We start from the raw sequence: 6,853 nt of genomic DNA, 5'->3' as shown, positions 1-6,853 counted from the left end.
AAAAAATCGAGCAGCGCAGCGGTAGGGTTGCACACCCTACCACCGAGGTCCTGGGCGGTAGGCTCCTACCGCCAAGCGCCCTGGCGGTAGGGTGTGCAACCCTACCGCTGCGCTGCTTGATTTTTTGGTCACAGAAGGGGGGCGTTGGGGAGGCACCCTACCGCTGGGTCTGATGGCGGTAGGATGTACAGACCTACCGCCTTCGTTTGTGGCGGTAGGGTGGCCCAGTGTGCATTTTTTGCACCTTCTAACTTCTTTTGTCTTCAATTTTTGGCAGACAACATTTAAACAGCATATGTATGACATATGAAGCACACAATGTATGATATATGATGCACACACCACAAATCTATAAATAAGATAGGTTCGATACATAGCAAATCTATAAATAAGGTAGGTTTGATACATAGCAAATTAACGAAACAGTTTCACGAGCAAATTCATATGGTTCACGAAGCAAATATGCAAGTTTTTAGTTCAACGACACGCCAGCAACTTCAGTCCTTCCTTCCCCTCTTCGACTTTCGGTCCTTGTTATCCTTGGATCGCTTCTCGGCCGTCGTCTTCTTGCGGGCCGCAGGACGTGCTTTCTGAAACGGGGATGGACTCTTCCAATCCTTCTTCGGCACATTCCTCTTCTCACGCTGGGTTGGCTGAGTTGGTGGAGGTCCATCGTCATCATCATACTCCTCCCCCTCCTCCTCATCGTCCTCTTCCTCTTCCTCAACATGTTCTTCTTCTGCGCCCTCTTCTTCATCTTCCTCTGCATCATCATCGTCGTCGCTCTCCTCCTCGTCATCTTGAACCGCCCTAGACGACGAGGTTGCATGGCTCGATGAAGCGAGGCTACGCATTGGTGCAGGAGGAAAAACATCCTCGGTGTTTGTAGCGCACCCAAGCAGGCCCACAAGCCGGCGTGCTTTGTTGACGTATTTCTGCAATGATAACGAAACAATATGTTAACTTCTCGAATGTCCAATGATAACGAAAATGAACTCCGTATTACCTTCACCGTTTCCCTCAACTTGTTCTCACTAGCTCGAGTCCCAGGGACAACACTAAGCGCATCAGAGGCATGAAAAATGCTTTTGTTCAGCTCCGAAGACTGCAAAGTAATAAAATGAGTCAATAGCACGAAAAGCCGATTTCATCCAACCGTCAGTTCAAAAGAGGTAAAAACAACATACCACTCTGTTCATGAGGGGTCCGTACTCCCTAAACCCGCCTTGAAGCTGTCTGATGCTCTCGTTGTAGGCTTCATTCTCTGAGGCGTCATCGAACAGGTCTTCGGCATCTGCTATCGTCCACTGGGTCCTCAGACACAGACGATGCTTGATGCCATCATCGTACCACAGCATGTGATCCTCGTACTCTTCCCAGTCAATCACTCTCCTCTCCGTGTCTTTGCGTCCTTTCCACTCGTTCCATTCCTTCACGTATCTCGCATGTTCGGCTTCCCAATCCGTGATTGATTGATTCTTCTGCCTGCTCATCCTGCAATGCATAAGAAAGAATGTAAAACACCCTTCTTTTATGAATGTAAAGCATTAAAACAAGAACTTAGAATCGATGAGGACGGCTTGTGGTACTCACAGGTGTAGGTCGTAGCCACCGGTATCGTGGCCGGCTGGTGGTGTGTGTTGCGCCTTACCAAATTGTGCGGCAACGCGCTGTGGCAAGTGGTACTCCACGGCATAGACACAAATCATGGGCATGATGCACCGGAAGAGAAGCCGGTCCTGCTTGCACATGCTGTTCAGCTCGAACCCCCACTCTCGATCATCACTATACGGCCGCCAAGTAACCTATAACCAAACAATGTTAGGCTCAAGTGAAAGTGTTATTGAAACAATGGTAAGCTCAAGTGAAAATGTAGTTCTTATACCTGGAAAGGCGTGAGAGCATCAAGCTCGTTGCTGAAGACCTTGTACAAGGCCTTCGATTCGCCCGTGTAGACACGCACCACGTCCCAAGCGTATGCGACGGTCGGGTTCCAATCATCTTCGTCATCTTGGCCATAGTCCGTCCATGCACGGGAGCGCAGCTTCTCCGGACGGCCCACCGGGATTCACTCCCACATCCAAATGGAGAGGCCCCATACACATCCACACATACCGGACGTGACTTCCACTCTCTGGGTCGCGTCGTCAAGCTACAAACCATGTTCAGATGATAAGATGTCAAAATGTAAAGCAGCACACGTCTGATATTTGAAAGAAAGTGATATTCACTTACCGAACGGTATAGGTAGGCGAGTCCGGCGGCCCCCCAGCTGTACCCCGCATCCCAGTCCTTTAGGAAGTCGAGATACATCCATAGGGCAGAGTTCCTGGAGCAGTCCGGAAACACTACCTCCGTGAGAATGTACCACAGGTAGGCCCTGGCGTACTGCTCCACCAACCGGGGCTCGGCATCTTCCGGGCACTTGCTCCGGTGCTCGAGGAGCCATGACAGCGGTATGCCAGAAGTCCGGTTGCTCTTAGCGGGGGGGGGAGGGGGAGTCGCCGATGAGGCTGACAACCCTCTCATGCTAGTTCGCCCTCTCCACTCTTCCTGTGAGAGCACGACCCTCGAGCGGTAGTGTCGTAATCATCGCCCAATCCTCGAGGGTCACGGTCATCTCCCCACATGGAAGATGAAAGTTGTGCATCTCTGGCCGCCACCGGTCGATCAAAGCCGTGAGAGCTGAGTGAACGAGCGTCGGCGGCTTACGCCTGAACTGCAGGACGAAACCCAATAGTCGGGCTCTCCTGAAGAACGATGGATACCGATCGTCGTACTCCATCTTAACCGTCGTCTTGTGAGCACTCATCCGTAGTGGCGGCAGCATCTGTGAAAATCAATAACGAAAGCATAATTAGCATGGACATAATAGTTAGCAACTTGTTTTCATCAATTTGAAAGATTTGGTTTAAAATGATAATTACCACTCCATTCTCAATGAAATGGGCACGGTGACGCTTGTCGAACCTAGGGTCAAGCATTGTGTACTTCGTGCCAATGTCGTCCGCAAGAGGTGGCCTCCTAAAAGAATTGCATAAGCATATCAAAAGATTTTTCAACATGAACTAGGGTTCAACATTAACTACGAAACATATCGGTGCATAACAAAAATTATTCACATCCAACGGCACCTATGAGTTCAATCACCATGGTTCAAATGCATCATAACACATATTTCTCCAACAACATCCAACATGCATAATCTCATTTTTTGTTAAAAAACAAAAAAATGAACTAGGGTTCATCTTGAGGATTCATACACTACATATAACAAATATATCAAATATTCATCTCCAATATTCATCATACACTACATCTAATACTTGCATCATAGCATAGGAACATGCATCATCCATCATATCAAAAAAAAACCATTCAAATCAATTATGAACTAGGGTTCATCTTAACACAACCATACCAACTATTCAATATAGTTCATATCTAACACAATATAACATCTAGAATCAACCTAAATCAATCCTAGGGTTAAAAAAATTCAAATAGGAGTGATTTGAATCGAATAATGCGACGAATCAAAAGGTGTTTGATAAAAACTTATTGGAGGGATTGAAAGAGCTTACTTTTCTTTCTTCGGGGCCATCTCGATCCGCAAAATCCGTCAAGAAACGAAGAAGATTGGAGGGGGGAGCGGAGGGGATGAGAGAGGGCGAGTTGGAGCAACTGCTCTGTTCTTCGTGGTGGGGGGCGGCTGGGTGGGGGGGAGAAGGGGGCGGGGGCGGCCGGCCCGCGGTTTATATATGCCCACACCCTACCGCCAGAGACTCCGGCGATAGGTTCAGACATCCTACCGCCGGGTGGAGCGGCGGCAGGGTGTGACGGAGGGGGCATGGAGGCCGTTATCGTTGCTCACGTGGACAAGTTTGCTGCCGCCGCAGGTCTCGGCGGTAGGCTACATGATCCTACCGCCGTGCCTCGTGGCGGTAGAGGAAAGGGTCAAATCTCGAAAAACTTTCCAACTGAGGTCAGATCTCGATTTTATTTAACAAAAGGGCCAAAACACGAAATTTTGCCCCGAGACGTGGATCAGATGAGGAGTCCACGACGTTACGGAAAAGCTGAGCCTACGGAAAAGCTGAGCCGTCAGTCGTACGTGGGTGAACCACACGTGCGCGTATGGGGCCAAGAGCGACCCCCCGCCACCGCCCGCTCCGGTGCTGGTTCGTTCTCGAAACCCTCGGTCCCCTTTCTCTTCACCGAGGAACATCATTTCCACCATTGCGTCTAGAACAGAGCAGGTCGTGGCGGCGGCGCTTTCCGTGCTTTGGCAGCCGTAGAAAAATGAAGGATGCTGGCCTGGAGTTCCTCCTCGATGCAGACATGCAGTAGACAGGTGAGTACATATAGATCTGGAAAAAGATTTTTGGATTTTTGTTTTACAAGCCGCCATACCTGAAGAAGTAGGCTAAGAAACGGGCGTGGGCGTCTGCCATTGCCGTCGCTTTGCAGGTTCCCCCAGCGGGAGGAGTTCGCCAAGATCCTTGAGAACCCAGATCCTTGAGATTCCCTCATCTGGTGTTGTTGCCGACGAGCGAGGCCAACCGTGCCGAACCTGCAGACTCAAATGCTGGGTCTGGTTGCAGCCAACGGGTCGGCGGTGATGACCTCGACAAAAGACAAGGTGCAGTTCGCCGGAAAGGTCTGAACCCAACTCCTTCTCGCTACTGTGTTCCATTTTTGCATATAATTATATTCAGCTACGGAAAAGGTTTGCTGCGATGTCCGTATGAGGTACTTAAATTAGGAATTAGTGCATCTGCTCGTTACTGCTAACTGTTTTTACTGTCAGAACGGCACTCAATGAATTTATAGTATTCTTGAAGTGTGCACGCTATACTGAACATGTATCTGTTGGGAAAATTCAGATTACGGCCAGGGAGTGCACCTCCAGACCGGACACCATGTCCGTCAAGGATGAGTGCTCTGGAGCAGTCGATTTGCAAGTATGCAGAGGAACCTACGAAGAGTGTTGTACGCCCAGCACTTGGTTTGACTTTTGATTCACTTGGTGAGGCATATGACTACTACAGTTTGCACATCTGGGAGATCGGTTTCGGAGTTAGATATGGTAAGAGTAGACTCAACGCCGAGAGGACAATGTGCATGCACGAAATAGTCTGCGGTTGCTCGGTGAGTACTGAATTTTGATTACCTACGTATGAAGCTAAAATGATAGGCATGCCTTTGGTGCGCAATCCTTGTAAAACTGTACCGACTTTCTGTTTGTGGAAATGTATGTTGGGGAAACCAGAGGCAGAAAATAGTAGATCATGCAGGTGCGAGTGTCCGTTGTTGATTAGATTGTTGCGAGCGTCGGACAACAGCTGGTAAGGGCAGTAGTCCAGGTCGTATGGGCAAACCTGAGCCGTCTCTAGCTGTGGCTGTACTTCACGTCTGCATGTGGGTCCGCTGTGCGGAACTTGTCGAGGGTTTGGAAGGGGGATTTGACGAGCAGTGAGGCCGAGAATTAGTGTAAAGGGACCTCGTGGCAATGGCGTGTGCGGCGGCTGCGACTTCTTGCGGCGGAGCAGCGATGGAAGCCTGCGGGATCGAGTTCCCGCTGGATCTAGTTGACTGGTGAGTTTCTGTACCCTGGTGCCCGTCTATGGATCTGTGTGCTTCCATGTGTTTCCCAACTTCCCACCGCAGCTTTTGACTCTAGCTGTGGCGCAGGCGAAGATTTATTTGGAATGTGAGTGAGACATTTTTAAAAATTCAAAAATGAGTGCTGATTTTGATGAATTATGATTGAAGCTGATTTGTATGTTGTCATAAGTCTGTATGTGACGCAGACTTACAAAAGACTGGGCTTCTGCCATTGAGAAGGAATGCAGCCAATGAGAGAGCATTGGAAGACGATGATCAATGTCGGCGTATTTGTGACCTAGCTAGGGCGGCACTGGAGTGGGTTGATCAAGCCAACAGTTATCCCCATCGAACTGAAGGTTACTATCGTGTCACACATTTTATCATGGTTTGCGTGTGGTGCTTAGTTATCTAATGCAGTTCATTTCTTTTGAAGTTGCTGGTGTGCAAGCAAGGAATATGCAGACCATGGTTGGCGATGTGGAAAACATTGGAGGTGAGTCCCTTTTGGTAGAGATCAGTTGTTGACAGGGACAAGTTGATTATGTATTTATGATGGTTCGACTTAAGGGAGATCCTCATGGCCAGCGGATTAATTGTGCTGACGCAGGAGCAGCTCTGATGAACAGGGTACAGTGCGATGACAACAATGCTGCTATGGGTGAAGATGGTGTGAGCAGGGAGAACTCAAGCTGAGCATATCCAGTGATGCATAAATGTTATGGAAGGGCACTTCTGGAACACGTGCACTCGGCGTTTGGTTTTGATCAGAATAAAATGTGATAACTAGTTTTGTTAATCTGTGTGTTGTAGTATGAGTATTTTTCTGGTGTGTTTCAATGAGCATTTGCTCCACCCTTGTTCCTCCAGTTCGGTATGTGAGGCCAAACTGTGGTAGTGAGTAAACTTTGTTCAGTATGATCCTGCTTGTGCTTCGGTTGACATGTTCTGTAGGTGTGCACATGGTTGGGAGATAGCTAATTACTCTGATATGGTGTATATGTGAGTGATGAGGACTTATGTCTTTCCTGCATTTTGAGATAACCACACAGTGCCGCTGTTGGAGGGTGGGTTTGTGCCCCGTGGGATTCAAAATATGAAAGCATAAGACTGAATGCCTAGGTGCTGCTTTTGGTAGCCAGCATAAGAGATTTCAAACCGAAGAACATCAATTGCTGGAATGGCACCGCCCGAGTCGGAAGCAGCTGCAAATGGCACGACGATGAGGTCTGCCGGCGTGGACGAC

At 48.8% G+C, this 6,853-nt stretch overlaps 1 long non-coding RNA gene across 5 annotated transcripts; it reads left to right on the top strand.

The window, feature by feature from the left end:
• The first annotated feature begins 4,107 nt into the window (after positions 1-4,107).
• Positions 4,108-6,549, top strand: LOC123119510 (uncharacterized). Of its 5 annotated transcripts, none has more exons than XR_006458727.1 (6): positions 4,108-4,354; positions 4,471-4,642; positions 4,887-5,713; positions 5,798-5,966; positions 6,044-6,103; positions 6,218-6,549. It is a non-coding gene; the product is annotated as an uncharacterized lncRNA (long non-coding RNA). The 5 variants fall into 5 exon arrangements; XR_006458726.1 differs by having other exon boundaries at positions 4,471-4,660; positions 5,814-5,966; XR_006458723.1 differs by having other exon boundaries at positions 4,471-4,660.
• The last annotated feature ends 304 nt before the right edge of the window (positions 6,550-6,853 follow it).

The sequence above is a fragment of the Triticum aestivum genome, chromosome 5D (genome assembly GCF_018294505.1).
Source record: "Triticum aestivum cultivar Chinese Spring chromosome 5D, IWGSC CS RefSeq v2.1, whole genome shotgun sequence".
Classification (NCBI taxonomy): Eukaryota; Viridiplantae; Streptophyta; class Magnoliopsida; order Poales; family Poaceae; genus Triticum; species Triticum aestivum.
Note: the sequence above shows the minus strand (reverse complement) of the source record. Positions and strands in the feature narration are given on the sequence as shown.